Source organism: Strigops habroptila, chromosome 4 (genome assembly GCF_004027225.2).
Source record: "Strigops habroptila isolate Jane chromosome 4, bStrHab1.2.pri, whole genome shotgun sequence".
Lineage (NCBI taxonomy): Eukaryota > Metazoa > Chordata > Aves > Psittaciformes > Psittacidae > Strigops > Strigops habroptila.
This window is the reverse complement of record NC_046358.1, coordinates 62,311,197-62,327,461: the sequence shown is the minus strand read 5'-3', so window position 1 is coordinate 62,327,461 and position 16,265 is coordinate 62,311,197. Positions and strand designations below refer to the sequence as shown.

General features: G+C 38.2%; 1 long non-coding RNA gene across 1 annotated transcript; it reads right to left on the bottom strand.

Annotated features, from left to right (window-relative positions):
- Window positions 1-814: 814 nt before the first annotated feature.
- On the bottom strand, window positions 815-15,639 carry LOC115607375. Its single transcript, XR_003991208.1, has 4 exons — window positions 15,507-15,639; window positions 12,645-12,734; window positions 4,126-4,294; window positions 815-1,119 (listed from the first exon to the last, which is right to left on the bottom strand). It is a non-coding gene; the product is annotated as an uncharacterized LOC115607375 (long non-coding RNA).
- Between the last annotated feature and the right edge of the window lie 626 nt (window positions 15,640-16,265).

Genomic DNA, 16,265 nt, shown 5'->3' with positions numbered 1-16,265 from the left:
GTCCTGGTTTAAGCCCAGCTGGTAACTCAGAACCACGCAGCTGCTCACTCACTCCCCACCGCTTCTTCCTCCCCCAATTCCTGGGGGGGATGGGGTGGAGAATTGAAAGAATGTAAATCCCGTGAGTTGAGATAAGAACAGTCCAGTAACTCAGGTACCATACAAACCCACTACTGCTACCACCAGTAGTAATAATAAGGGAAATAACAAGGGGAGAGGATACAATTGCTCACCACCCACCAACCGATACCCAGCCCGACCCGAGCAGCGATCTGGGCTTTCCAGGTAACTCCCCCCAGTTTCTATACTGGGCATGACGTGCTGTGATATGGAATACCCCTTTGGCCAGTTTGGGTCAGGTGTCCTGTCTCTGCTTCCTCCTGGCTTCCCATGTCCCTTCTCACTAGTAGAGCATGAGACTGAGAAAGTCCTTGGTTGGAGTAAACATTATTTAGCAACAACTCAAAACATTGGTGTGTTATCAACACTGTTCTCAGACTAAAGTTGAAAACACAGCACTGCACCAGCTACTAAGAAGGAGAAAAATGACTGCTACAGCTGAACCCAGGACAGTAAGAGGAATAGATTTGCTTCAGACAATAACTAGTTAGGCATATGAATAAAAGGAGCCATGTGAAGATAAGGTTATCTTCAAATTTTTGTCTTAGAGTTTACTGTTAACTGGCAGAATAAATACTTTGCCATTTAGCTGACCAGTTCTAAACTATGAAGAGCAAAGCGTAAAATTTCAATGAAACTGTCCATATCTAATTAAGAAAGTAGATTAATATCCTTACTATGTCTCCATTTTCTATGGTGGAAAACATCATTAGCTGCAAAAAGCTAAAGTAATCAAATCACTTAAAATACTGAGTTTAGCTTGGGAGGTGTGGAATGAGGGCTTGTACCTCTCACTTTTGAAATTACGGAATAATGGCAGATGAGGATCTGACTCGTGGATTAATCTTGTGATGGAACTGGATGCTTTGGAGAGAGTCTTCTTTGGTGCTTGGGTCAGATAAATGTTGCTAGATATAAGTTAGTAAAGCTGACATGGAACACTCATTGTGGTTTGGAGAGGGGCAGGAGGGAATTCTCCATAGGATTTGATATCCAAATCTATAAAAGAAGAGAAAGATGCAACACCTGAAAAGTGCTTCTTTTCCACATTATATACAGAGACAAAATTACTGATCTACAACTAGGTAAAAGAAGTCAAAGAAAAAATGGGTTACCTGGTGAAAAGAAATCTGAAAACCATTGTTTGAAACCATGTTTAAGTGTATTTTATATAAAAAGGGGAAAACCCTCTAAATTACAACAATTTTTTGCCAACAGCTTCTTTTCTGAAAAGCCATCTTAAAATCAGTAGTAAACAAAAAAACTCAATATCTACCAACCAGTTCCCTGCAGATAGGTACCATGAGCTAAATACCATTTTTGCTATCATTTATAAATTCTCTGTTTGCTTGCTCTGAGCTGCCTTTCTCTTTTTTTCTGCTTTTCTGCTTTCTTTTTTCTTCTTTTTAGTATTTGGAGCGCTCATGACTCTCCAGAACTTTTTGTTTCTGAGCTGCTTAATCGTTAGATACAGCTGATGAATATTGCCACAGGTAACGGGAAACATTCTTGTTTCTTCCAGGCCTGTGACTGGAAGGCCCAAGGAGGGGGCTGACAGAGCTCTTCTCCCAGTGAGCTGAGCCCCATGTGTTTGGTGTTAGGAGATGCCCTAGGAAAAGAGGAGACGTATGAGCAGTGAAAGGAGGGAGGAAGGTGGGGGTTCAGCAGAGGATTGCAGATGATACTGCAGCAACTCTGAGAAGAGGGGAAGAGGAAGTCAGTCATCCAAGAGAATACTTAGAGCAGGAGCTCTGTAAAGCCCCTGAGCTAGAGGGATATTATGGCCCTTGGCAAGACAATGAGCTTACTGCTTTGTTACAGAAAGAGATGGAGTTACTCTGAGGCAGTTGAAAGTGAGGTAGTATTTATTTTAAGGGTTTTGAGTATAAATAAACTGCTTCCAGGATTCAAAAGATACCTGAAGGTCTATCCAAAGCCAGGAAAGAGTGCCCCAGCTTGATGCTTATCTGCTGGGAAACAGAGTATTAGCACAATCTGTCTTCCTCGACTTCATTCATTTCTGATGCCCACAGCAATCAATGAAAGACAGAAACGCTTGTGCATGCCAGGTGCACAATTCAGTAATCATCCTCCCACAAAGGAAGTTCAACCCCTCCTTTGTTGCCAAGGCTGAGGGAATAGAGTGTGTCTTTGGAGTACGATAGCTTTCTTCATAAATTGTGTATCTGTATCTTTTTCAGTCCATAACGGTGGAGTGTAACATTTCTGTAGCTGGGAGAGTGAGTAGGTTTTTCCAAACCTGCAAGAGCTATTCCAAATCAGTTCCTAACTGTTAGAGTGATTCAACCTTCACCTTCTCTGCTAGAGCATGAAGTGTCGGCAGCCATGTATGCTTTGAGTTCTTGCCAAGTGCACTTATGATTCAGGAGAAAATAGGAAGGAAAATTGGCTTCATGGCTGTTGCATATTAAAAAGACCTTGAGAATTTTGTATGGGAAGAATTTGGTTGTCTGCAATGTGAGAAAAGATCTGAGTTAAGGAAGTTACTCGAAACGGCAGTTCTTTAAATCTGTCATGTGCTCTAACCCCGAATTGTCTGAAGAGCTGTGTTTGCAAAGAAGTACGACAGTTCAGCAGTGTAAACAATATTCAGAATCCTTTTTTTGTTTCTAATGTGAAGAAGAACATAGCTAAGTAAGAGCATTTCCAGCATTTGCTAGGTGCCACTCCAGAACTCTACTTTCTCTGAAGAATATGTGACAAAACTCTGAGGTATAACAGGATAAAGTAATAGTACAAAATAAGAACTTTCAGAAACATGGAAAGTGTTTCATATTCCCATTAATATGTTAGTTCGATTCAAGTTTCCAGAAACAGCAAGCAACGTAAAATCAATTATTATTATTTCTGCCCTTTGCAGAATTCTATAAAACTAGTTTTCACAACATGCAACAAGAAAGCCTTGCCATGCTTTCCCTGGTGAGTTAGAATGCTAATGTGCAAATGGCTTACCTTTGTCTCGAGGGAATTTTGATTCAAACCTTGAAATAGAGGATGAACCAGCATTTATTTCCTTCCCCAAACAGTGTGTGTTTTGCATTACTGGCATTTATATTTTGAGAGAGTATATGCATGCATGGAAGAAAAAGTTTCCTTTAATTAGGTTGGAAGAGTTACTCTAAAGCCATTTTTTGTTGTTTTGTTTGGAGGTTTTTTTTGTGATCTGAACCACAGATAAATCTTCACAGCAAAGAATGATATCAGTCTAAATTTTATTATTAGATTTTATGATAGTGTGTTAATGTGAAGCATTTCAGTTCAAATATCAGAGAAGCTGAGATGACTGAAATCTAGACCTCGTCTAAAGTCCTATCTTTTCAGGCTGTTGACAGAAGTGCAAGTGGTAAGGTAATGTGTAATTTTCCTCTTACAGATATGGGAACTGTCATTATTCATTAAAAGAGAGGGGGAAAAAAAATCCCAAAACTATAATCCAGAAAACCATCCAGGTCAAAATTATTTTCCTGAAAAAAAATAATTGTAACCTCTTGAGAATGGGGCTGTATAAAAGAATTGTTGACAGATCGTTTGCAGTTGGGTACTTCAATTCTTCATTTTGTTCTATTCCTAGACATGAAAAATATTTGTTTCAAGATCTTAATTCACAAATTGGTCTGCTTTGAAATGTTAAAGTCTAGCAAAATATGCTAACACAAAAGAACTTTTATTTGCAGAATCAGATAAAGAATGTTAATAGTAGAGTTGCTTCAAACTGTTTATTAAACACATATCAAAAGCTATAAATTCCTTTTTCCAAACACATTTTTTTTGTTTTAGGTTTTCTTGTGTAAGTTTTTAGAACTCTGTATGTGTATATATGTATATTTAGACAACTTCATAAGGAATATTTTCTCTTAAAAATTATTAGTGTTTTAATAGTAGCGGTATGTATCGTGAACAGTACTTTGAAAACAATTTCATCTTGATAGTAAAATTTTGTTACTAAGCAGAGAGTTTATATTAATTAAGGAATAATATTTTCACCTGTGATTCTCTTTGTTACTGTGTTGCAAGAGATTATAGCTTTAAGTCCTGTTGCTGATCTCCAGCACACACATGTTTTTCATGAAGCATTGTTGATTCCTGGCACCTGGTTGAAATCTCCAGTGGAAGGCAGGCACTGGGAAATTACTCTGCACACAGTGGTGGTTTACTGCAAAAGGACAACAACAAAATGGAGATAAGTAAGTAAACTTTTGTTTTTGTGGTGAATAGGGTATTTTCTGTGTGTATCAGAACTCTGTTGTAATACAGGGTAAAGTGTAGGTTTTTGTTAAGTAATGTTGGGCTGCTGGAAAAGTGATTTTCTAGTAAAGCTGCAGTTTAGATTAGTAGTGGTTCACCTAGAGAAACCCCCCTGAGACTTCTTAAAAAGAGCAGTTAAAATGAAATCTCTGTCATAACAATCATTGCACTTTGTCAGAGAGTAAGATATTGTGCCTTGTAAAAGGAAGGGTTTTTTAGTTGAGGTTCTGCTTCACTGAGTTTGAAGCAGGTTTCTGGGACTGATTTTGCCTTTCGTTGTAGTAAGGGTGAATGTTGAAGTGTCCTTCTAAATTTTAGCCTTCAGCAACAGCATGTTTCCAAACTGAAACAAAGATTTAGTAGCTCAAATGTGTAAAGTTGACTTTTTTCACCTCTTTGGGATATACTTATAACATTGTGGATTTACTTAACCTGTGCTTGCTGCTTGTGTAATAAGACTTGTAAATATTCCCTATGATTCTGTATGTTAAAAATGGAGTCTAAATAGTGACTATAGATTATTGAAGGACAACATGGCAATTAATCCCAAACTTGCATGAAACTGCAGGGGAAAAAAATGTCTTGCTAGGCTGTGGTTGGTAAAAGATCAGCTGAAGGTGGGTGGGCACTGAGCTGCTTTTCACTGTGGTATATAAAAGGCAAAAAACAGCTGTTAGCTTGGTGCTGTATGCTGTGTAGAGAGCTTCCCCTTTTTTGTTGCTACAAGGACCAAAGAAAGATGAGGCCAGGCTGCCCTTTGCAAGCAAGTAGCATGTTGTATGTTTTATCTACAAGCCATGACACTCTCTAGGAAATAATTCAACATTTGAGGTGCCAGAAAATATAAGAGCAAGATTAAGAACAACTGTGCAGCCACTGAGTGAAATTGGTGTATGACTCAACAGACTTGATCTTTTTGTGTGTGCGTGTATAAAAATATATTTATGAAACTTTGGTATTCTTTCTCTTGGCATTTTACTTTTTAAACATTTAGTGATTTGGGTTTTTTTTCCCCATGACTCTTTGTTCAGTTGATGTTTCATTATTCTGAAAGCTTAAAAGGCTAAGGCTGGTTTTTGGATATTGGCTAATACCCTTTCTTTTCTAAAAAGAAATAGCTCCTTTTTGTGTTGGAAGTTTAGAATTCCAAAGTGAATGCTTCTGAAATGGATACTTTTTTGCAAATAGAAGATGAAAAATAGTAAAAGAAGCAAAACATATTCCTTAAATTTAGTTTTGAATTTGACAGAAGTGTTGAAATGTAGATTTTTTTATTTTTAACCATCTTTAATCATCTCAGTAGCAGTCAATAATATTTAAGTTTACAGAAGCTCCTAAACAATGGGATTATTACTTGAAATTCTGTATAGAGTAGCTGCTTGTGAACTCCAAGACCAGAACAGTTAACCCTTAAGGTAGCAGAGGTCATTATAGTAGAACCTACAATGTGCTCTTTAAGGTCACCACAAAACTTGCCATACTTGATATGTAACCCCTCATTTCTGTAGAAATTTAATTGGTATATTCTCTACTCGGGCTCATTTTCAGTGGCTGGAGCTTGAACCTATAGCTTCAGGCCTGGTGTTTAGTTAAGTACACTTTGACAGAAAACTAGACTCCTGATAAGATGTGAAGATGTAAAAAAGACTTTGGTTGTTCAAGCACCCAGCTTGCAGTCAGTACTTGCGGTAGGCTGGCTTGTCATGGTTTAACCAGTACGTAGCTACAATGCTTAAATGCACAGTTTATACTCTACCCAGGAACTCCCAATGCCTTATCATTCAAACCATCTGAAAAATAGGAAGTTTAACAGTGTATGCTTGTATTTTTGCACATGAAATGTGGTCATAGGTGGGTGCTGCATTCAAATACTAAGTAAGGTTAAAAATGGGGTTGGGTAACTGTTAGTTGTGAAGAAAAGCATTAATTGTGACAGCAATGAAAATTAGTTAATGAAGAGAGAAGGATCTCCTGTGTACCCAGCACTGCTTTCTTACCTTGCCCTAGCACTTGGAAGTAGTCATGTAAAAAAAGCAGTATCAAATAGATAGGCATGATCAGGAATCATTGTTCCTTTTTAAATTCTTAGTCATTAAATCAGTAAAGTTCTAACAGGTTCTATACATTTTACTGTATGTTTCTGTGTATAAAAAGCCTTCTTCAAAATATACTAGTTTGGATGAAATAAGACCATCTGAAATATTTATGCATAACAAAAGCATAGTTATCTGCATTTGAGTATCTCTGAAGTAATGAAAATCATCACAGTCTAATTATAAAATAAAAATATACAGTTACCTATGCAATCACGAGGGAGAAAATAGCATGTGCTATTGGAGCTTCTTTAGTCCTTTGTGAAGAGGGAGAGTTGCTTGCCAGTAGTATTTAGAAAATTGTGAATTTTAATTCCCAATTTAAGATTTTCCACTTTAATTCTGTTTCAGAAAGTTCCACATCTCAGAGTTTTAGTTACCTCTGCGCTTTGGAAATATTTCAGAATAACTTTTCTTATGCACTGTGTTGTGAAGTTTATCATAGTCAAGTGCTCTTTAATGTTCCAAGCCTTAGCACTTCAAGAGGTTTTGTCACCTTTTCATAGCAATTCATACAATTCTTCTAGTTAGTCAGCATAATGCAAGGAGATGTAAGCTGCAATGCTGAGTAGAGTTCCTGGGAAAATAAAGACAAGTGGCTAAAGTATTTAATTTATAAAATAAAAAACTTCCAGTCTGTTAGCAATGAGTAAGCTGCAACCTGCAGCTGAAGAGCTAAGGATAGGGATAGGGTTTATTTCTGTGTATCAATCAAGTCACTGCTTTTCATTCTAGTTTGGCTTCTTGGGGCATTCTTAATTAAATTTATGTAGGAACAACTGCAAGTGGAGAGTCTGTGTTGTTAGGGTCTGTGTTTCTAAAGGCAGAGCATTGTTTAAATTTTAGCTATCCTAGTCACTGGAAGCTTGCATCATTTTAAGTGCCACCTTCCCTTGCATGACGGTTTTAATGATGAATTTAGTGAGGAGTCCATTCTTCGTTGTCTGGCAGTAGATGTAGTTAAAAGCAAAATAGTTGATGTCTTGAAAGAGCTAAATATGTGATCTGGCAGAGCAGAAACAATTGAACAAGTGTGGATAGGCAATAGAGTTGCTGCAGGTAACTTAATAGATGTCATCAATCAGAGAAGCAAGCACTGTACAGCAGACATGGCACAGTGTTTGTGATCTGTCTGCACTGAAAGAGGAATTAAGAGCTGAATCCAGCACACTAGCCTATGTGCACCTGCAGGTAAAGACATCACCTTGGCTTTTTCCAAGTGTTGTCTTAAGAGGAAAGTCTGAGATACTATTGTTATTAGCAAATTAATGTTGTCTTAAGATAAACTTGCATGTATCAAAATAGATCATAGGAGGATGAAATGGTGCTCAGCCCTTGAAATTCATACGTGTGTGCTTTCAAATTCAATTTTTCTACCTGCTTCTTGCATGTTCCTCATAGTGGCAGCATTGTTTGTAGCGTCTACCCCGGAATTTCCTCAGTGTAAGGAAATTCTAAAAGTGTGATGGAAGATCAACTTTTCAAGCCTTTATATTTTCAGGCACACAAGTATCAAAGTGTTCTACGAGAGTTTTCATGTATCCCATTAAAAATGAAATGTAATGAAATAAAAGGGAAATAAACTGATGGGGTTGGGAATGGAAGACAAAAATGAAACAAATATCTAAGTACTTGAGCTACTTTAATGTTGCAAAGGCTGTTGAGAACACCCTACTTTTATGAGAAGAAAAAGGTGTTGCAGTGTGTTATACTTTTAGCAGAAGTGCACAATAATCATGAAGTGGTGTTAAACTGGAAGTTATTAAAAAATACTGGATTAATCCTGTTCTTTATTAATTATGACAGTCTCATAGTTATCAAAGTGGCATTGTGAATTTTGTATTGTGCAAATACGGAATCTACCTGGTAAGGAATAATTTTAGCATTTTGTGTGTTGCCTCAACCAAGCACAGTTATGGATAAATTAGGATTTTTGGTCTTTCTGGGAGGACATGATTATGTCCTAAGGTTATAAATATGTTTAATTCTGTTTTTGTACCTTACAGTGATACTCTGCTTTGGTAGGACAGTTGGGTTGAGCTACCATAGAGCCACTAGAAGCTTTCCCAGTTGCTTTTATTTGGGACAGGTCATATATACATATGTTCTAATTACAAATGGAGACATCTGCAGTTTGAAATGGCAAGTTTCTCTTTGTCAAAATTTAATTTACTATTTCTCTTCCATTTTAGATGTTTTGTTGCATTTGTTATACCAACTTTGTAGCTTTGTCCATATTTGTATTAAAACAACAGTATCACTTTGGGTTGTGATATCACATTGGTAGCTCAGGAATTACTGAAGTGGTTGTAATGATTGTTATCAGTATCTTGTGAAGTGATGTGGCTGACCAGTAAACCCCTAAAATGGAAGATGGCTTAGAGGAGATGGGTGTTTCTGAGCCTGGGAAGCTCAGAAACTCAGGACTAATGAGAGGTGTGACTGAACACAGTTGTTGCAAGGAAGCTGATTTTAGCTTGCCACAAAGGGGACTGGAGAGTGGCCTTTGGTTTAGACAAACAGCTGTCAACAGTTGAGTGGATCAACTGGTGGTGTGTTTCTCCTATTAAAATTAATTAAAAGAGTTTAAACATCTCCCTGAGTTAGCCAGACCAAAGTGAGGGGAGTGAATACATGCGCAGCCCAACATAGGGTGCAAAATCTAGACAAGTAGTAAAAGTATTTTGGAGAAAAATGGGCTTGAGCTGGTTTCAGCACATCTTCTCCTTCTTGGTGACTGAGGATGTCCAGTGTCATGATGGCAAGCACAATATAGAGACCGGTGATGGAATCGGGCTGGTGGTGTGGTTGAATCATTTACTGCAATTACTATATTTTGCTAAGTGTAAGTAACATTTGTATTGTTGTTTCAGTATATTTTGTATCACGCTGCTAGAACAAAAATCCCATGTAACACCAGCTATCTTCAAATAACGAAATTTTATATTAGTTGTACCTTTCATGCATGAAATATTTAAAAGGACCTGGTCAGACGGTATTGGACTCTGCCAATATTTGCGTAGTGGTTAAAAATTTCCATCTAACGTGTGCTATCTATGATGCTAATAATGAGAGTCATGGATGGGTGTCGCCATGAATAATCACTCTGGTAATACTTTAATAATATCATAATAATCCTTTTCAAATAATTTCCTGAAAATTCAGAGTTTTTAAAACTCCACATTTTCTATCTTAGAGCTTCATATGGAAGTTCAATAGGATGTAAAACTTCAGGTTTCAGAAGTTACTAACTTAGAAAGTTGAGAGTTTCTGGTGACTTTGTGACTTGATATAGACAAAACTTACTTGAAACTGAACTTATGTTTACCCTGACACGTCATATAGTAGGTGCTTGAAACGTTTTGTGACCTGTGAGTTTATTCCAGCTGGAAAGAGAGACTTTATTAATTTAGAGTTTTCTACATAATATTTTGCATTCTCTTATGTATATGCAGTGTTGACATGCAGGTGTAATTCCACACTGATGTGTGGAAAATCACCTGGTTTACTTTTCTGCACAAAAGTTTCTTAAGAACAAAGTTGGCTTCTGGCTAGGTAGGAATAGAGTTGTCTTAGAAAAGGAACAGCTCTGTGGAAGGATACTGAAAATTATGTTGCAGAATTTAATTCTGCTTTATTTAAGAGCTTCAGGAATGTGCATTCAATACTAGGTGTTTTAGGGCCATGCTCAGTTATGCTGTGCTTGGACTGCTCAGGCAGGGCTACTTATAGAAGAAATGTGCTCATTACTCCAAGGTTCAGTAAGTGCCATTTGTTGGTGATCCTAACACTATGGGATCACTGTTCATGATCCTAACACTTCGTCCAGATTTCATTATCTGTTCTGTAATGGATTTCTCATGGACCTGTTAGAGCCAGTCCAGAGGAGGGCCACAGAGATGCTCTGAGGGCTGGAGCACCTCTGCTCTGGAGACAGGCTGAGAGAGCTGGACTTGTTCAGCCTGGAGAAGAGAAGGCTCCAGGGAGACCTTAGAGCAGCTTCTAGTGCCCAAAGGGGCCAACAAGAAATCTGGAGAGGTGCTTTTGACAAGCACCTGTTGGGACAGGACAAGAGGCTTTAACCTGCCAGAGGGGAGATTGAGATGAGATCCTAGGCAGAAGCTCTTCCCTGTGAGGGTGCTGAGGCGCTGACACAGGTTGCCCAGAGAAGCTGTGGCTGCCCTGTCCCTGGCAGTGCTCAAGGCCAGGTTGGACGGGTCTTGGAGCAACCTGGTCTAGTGGAAGGCGTCCTTGCCTGTGGCAGGGGGTTGGAACTGCAGGAGCTTTAAGGTCCCTTCCAACCCAAACATTCTATGATTCGTTTGACAAGAATTGAAGATAACCTGGTGACTGCTGGGCTGAGTGATGTTAAATCTCTCAGTTCTTTGTTGAGTGAAATATTTGTTATAAACTATTTTGCTTGCTTGCATGTGTGTATTGATTGTTTATTGTATGTGCTGGAGGTAGCAAAAGAATTACAGTAATTATTATTAGCAAAGTTCACTTTGTTCTTTAACACAGTCTATTGGTAGCTGATGAAACACTAATATTCATGAAAGCTTAATGTTAGTAAAAGGGTTAAAAACAGTGCCTCATGCTTGTATGTATTATCGCATTGAGGAATATGGCTTGCATTGAAAAGCTGAAAGGACCATATAAGATTCCTGTCTTTTCTCTGATTTAAAAGAAAATGTTTGCATTATTTTTCCAAAGGGAATCTAAATTAAAAGGAAGTGGGAAATGCTTAGCTTTAAAGGGCCATGTTCTTCCCTGAAATGCGCATAAAAGCACAGCTGCAGCACCACCATGTTCACTCTAGGGCAGGAAAAGCTGTCCCTTTTTGGGGCTGAAAAGAGCTCTTCCTGTGTGTGTAATGGGAGAGTATTTCCAGGCTGCCTCCTCATCTATTCAGCTTGGTAACAGACTCGAAAACATTTCCCTCCAAGTCTGTGGCAGGACTTCATTTTGGGTACCATCTGCAGTCATACAGAAGCTGAATGATGAGGAGCCATTCTAAGATCATGTAAAACCTGGTTGCCACCGTTCCCTCATTTGAAAGGGTTCAGTTGGATTTTGCAAGTTCAGTTGCATTTTGCAAGCAGGTAGAGGCCTTTTAGGGCACTGATAGTCTGCAGTAATCTCTAGCCTGAAAGGTAGGAATGGTCCAAGTAAAGAATATGGTGGCTAAGAGGAAGTTGAAAGTACATTGCTGTCCTCATTCTGCCTAAGGCTTTGTTGTCCCAACATATTTCTATTTAAATAGCAGAAATATTTTTTGGCAGTAGAAGACTTATGAAGGGAGTGCGTGTATGTATTCACCAGTGGAAGAATTATGGTCTCTAGTAGAGAAACTGAGTGTACTTGTGAAGGGGACCTTTGGGAAGCTCTGATGCCTAGTGCAAGCGCTGATCTGGGGGTGTAGGAGGCTTCTGACAGTCACTGAAAACAGAAGGGACAGGGGGTCTTGTAATTGCTACTAAGATTTCTGTATTAATAAATTAGGAATCTAGGGAAATTTTATTGCTTGATGGTAGGCAGCCTACTCCTGTTTCTTTTTTTGGGTAAAAGCTGGCCTTTCTTTTGGGTAGTACTGCTTAAGGTTTGGTAATAACTCTAAGTTTGGGCATAAGTTTCCACTAGTATTTTATTTTAACTTAATTAAACACTTGCCAGCTTTTGTACTCTTGTCCTATATTGGGCTGTAATTTCAAATGTCTACTTTGGTTTAAACTAGCTAGTTTTAACTAGCTGGTTGAAGCTCTCAAAAGTACTTTACTGCCTAGTCTAGCTTTCAGGGCAGTGGTCTTTCACTCTACCTAGAGACAATAAACCTTTTATCCCATAGTGATTTTATTTTTAATTGGTGTGAATAACAATAGTAAAGCCTGACATTTAATTAAAAACTTGTCTTTGACACCATGGTTACACCCCAGATCTGTATATAACCTGTATATAATCTAGAGGATTCTTGACTGCAAAAGGCTGAGGCACTAAGGAGAGCACACTTAAATGTAACAGGCAGAACTCTCTGGGACATCGATATTGTTAGATGAGAGAAGTGAAGCAAAAATAGGACTGGAAGAGCTGACGCACACAAATGCTGAGGTCAGAATGAAAACTGGTTTGTCTGAAGATGGCATAAAGTTGAAGGAATTGAGTTTTTACCTCCAGCAGTATTTTTGAAGCTGTGGTTGCTGCCTGATGTTGCAGTGGCTGTGTTATTTTTTTCAATTTCAGGTTGCTGTTTGTGGTGTTCTATTGAGGGGATATAAAAAAAAAAAAAAAAAATTCAGCCTGTAGATATGCACATAATCCAGAGGAATTGTTCTAATGTACTTTCTTACATAACAGCTCTGTATTTATTCTCCCTGAAGAATGAGCTGTTCACTCCAGGACCACAGATGCGTTCTGCTAGTGATTTTTTTAGGTAAATGCATTATTCTGGAGAGTCTATTTTAAATTTTATCTCCTTTCATCATGGCAACTTTGTTAATAGTAGATTTTTCTGGAAAGTATTAACATTGCAGGGGTTGAGGAGAACCTTAGGCAAGATGATGCAGTGCCTTTGAGATCCTTTTAAGCAAACACTCTTTTAATTGCAATATTGGGATGAGAATTTCCTTTTGAAGACTTTCTACTCTTTTGAAGATAGTACTTTAAAGCTACATTTTGAGCTGCTATGAATGTATACCTATGGGGTAGATGAGGATGTGATTCCTGCTCCTGCACACACAGGAATAGGGAGATAGGCCACTCATAATTTGCTCAGAGAGATGGCACTTCTATTTAGCATCTAGTACCTATTGGTAAAAACTATCTACAGATTGTCTAGTAGTCGCTGTTGCAGACTTTCAAAGAGGCAAGTCTTTCTGCCCCACACAATCAGTATTTATTTCTGCGGAGGATCAGGAATATGGTGGACTGTTCTTGATAAAGATACAAACCCTCAGTGATGAGGAAGATTGGCAGGTAGTATAGTTATTTCTTTAAGGTAAAAAATTAATAATCTCATGAAACTGGACTCTGTACTCGACCTTCGAAATGCTTAATGCTAATAGCTTAGAGGAATAGAGAGGAAAGAGGGGCAGTGAGCAACAGGTTGCCTTTTTAATATCATTTGTTCAGATCTCTTAGGCCTTTTAAAGTGTAAATAAAGAGAATGTGTTTTCCCTTTAAGAAGAAAACTATAAATCTGACTTTGTTTTATTGATAGTATTGTGAATGAGCACCTGGGATGCTCTTAAATTCATAGGTATCCTCACTTCTGTCTCTTTCATTCACCAGGTAATGGATTACTTTCATTTAGTATTAGAATTCTTGTGACAAAGTAAAAACCCGCTTAGATACCAACATGAAAAGGCACTTCTATACCTAAAGACAAGTGGTCTATAAATAGCAGTGATGTTAGTGCAGTTGAGGAAACTTCATTCCATTAAAAACATTGAAGAACTAGAGTACTGCTTAATAATTAATGAATATGATTTAAGTCCATTTTAAAGCGATGACACTTTTTAATGGTTCTGTAATATTTATAAGAAACTCTGGCCTCCCGTAATTCTAATGAATGAATTTTCCTGACCCTTACTGAAAGTTGCACCTATAGTTTTTCAGCTTGCTAATAAAGGGTCTTCTGTTCAAAACCACAGTGCATTTACATCATTTTTGTAAAGTCTTCAATCTCTATAGGCTTTCTTCTTTTGTTTGGCATAGTCTTATTTCTTGTAAATTACTATTAGCTAACACCTGACTACTTTAAGAAGGATTGAAAGTCCCATGCATAGAATCACAGACTGGTTTGGGTTGGAAGGAACTTTAAAGATAATCTAGTTCCAACCCAGCTGCCATGGGGAGGGGCACGTTCCATTGGATCGGGATACCTTCCACTAGATTAGGTTTGTACACAAACCACGTTTTTCTAAAAGGAATATTAATTTAATCTTTTTTTCATACAGAAAGTCTAGACTGTGACAAAAGAAGGTATGGGGTGACAAAATTATATACAGAAGACTTTAATTTCATTGCAAGCAGCAAAATTTCCCCCTCCGATAGTGGGGCCTTAACACTAAGGACGTTGTTCATCTTGCTGCAATGAATTAATTTCCATTAAGGAGCTCTGCACTGGGTAGTAGGAAGATCATGTGAGTAAAATTTCAGGATAGATTCAGATTCAGTCCACCATGTTCAGCATATTCCATGGGTCCTGGGTCTAGGCATGGTAATTAGCTCCTGCCATTTGCCTTTGCTTCCAGCTCGTTTACAGGCTATTTGTACTCCTAGAGAAGCCAGGGTAGGGAAACAAAGCGGTGCTAATGATGCATGTGGTGCCCATTTATGTCATCATGGGGCATCTCAGCTTTCCTGCTTTTTTCAACCCTGCCCTTTCTGTTAACAGACAAATTGTGTGTATGCCAGCTTTCCCAGCTAAGGGCCTTACGGATCTGGGGGGGAGGGAGGGAAGGCAAAAAAAAGCTGGGTTTTGCAATTTTGTACCGAATAAGGATTTTTGTGTGACTGGTAGGGAGTGTTCTGAATATCCAGTACTCTCTGGCCTATAGAGATGCTTAAAACCACAGCTACATGCTAGCCACTTGCAGCCATTAGGGATTCAGAGTGAATGTCTGCTGCTGAAAGTGGCTAAGTATTTAAAAATAGTGGTTATACTTTTATAATAATTGTATTAATTTAGGAGGAGACCTGAGGTCTTGTCTACCATCATACTGTGAGTATTCCTGCCTAGAGCTGTATCAGCCCAGGAATATTTCAATGTATTCCAGTGATCAGGCTATAGATCAGGTTGGTGTGGACCCAGACTTGGCCCCTTTAGTTGATTTGAGATTACTGCAAAAGAATGCAGTATGTGTGAAAGCCAAAGATGCCTGATGGAGTTCTGCACTGTAATTTCTGTTTCCCGTGCTGTTAATGTATTTGAACTGATAACCATTTTGCATAAATGCAGTTACTGTCTGATAAGAACCAAAGGTCACTCCTTTTGGGGGGTTTGGAAGCATGTAATTTTGTTCATCTTACCTTCAAAGAATATCTGGAGTCAAGGTTTACTGTCTTAGAAAAAGCCTCTTTTACATCAATGAAGACAATGGATTTCAAGGTTCAGTCCATGAAGTGTTTCTATGCTGGCTTCCAGCTTATGTACCAAGCCTGTCCTCAGACCTGGACATATAGCAACTTTTCACAATTCCATGATATCTTTAGGAAAAGGTAATCTTAGGCATGTTCAAGACTAGAATTCATCTGATGAGATTTTTTACTGAAATATTCTAAAACTTTTGACTAAGTTATAAAACTAGCTCTTATTTCTGTCATTTAAACATTACAGTCTGGGGTTGGGTAGTGGTTAATTGTTGTGACTCTTGAACTGAATTGAAAATGCATCTTACGGGAGATATGATTAAGGCAATGGAAAACACTAGCCAGGAAGACAGGAACTGTAAATTGAGCAGTGCAAATGTTCGCAAAAAAGGAAACACCATAATACTCCAGTAGGATTTTGTTACAGTCTTGAAACGCAGCCCAGGTTCCCTTTTAATCAATAACCAGACAAATTCAGCACAACTTTTAAATGAAAGAAAACTGGTCAACAGTTGCAAAAGTGCTAGTCACTGTGGGTTTGAGTGTTAGACGCTCTCTTAAGCTCTGTAAGGAAAAAAAAATCAGGAAGCAAAGTAACTGAAGTATAAATTTCAAGGAATCTAAACCATGGCAAATCAAAACAGAAGCAAATGTCTGCAGAAACCCTCACAGTATGAAACTGCTTTGTTTTCAATGGTT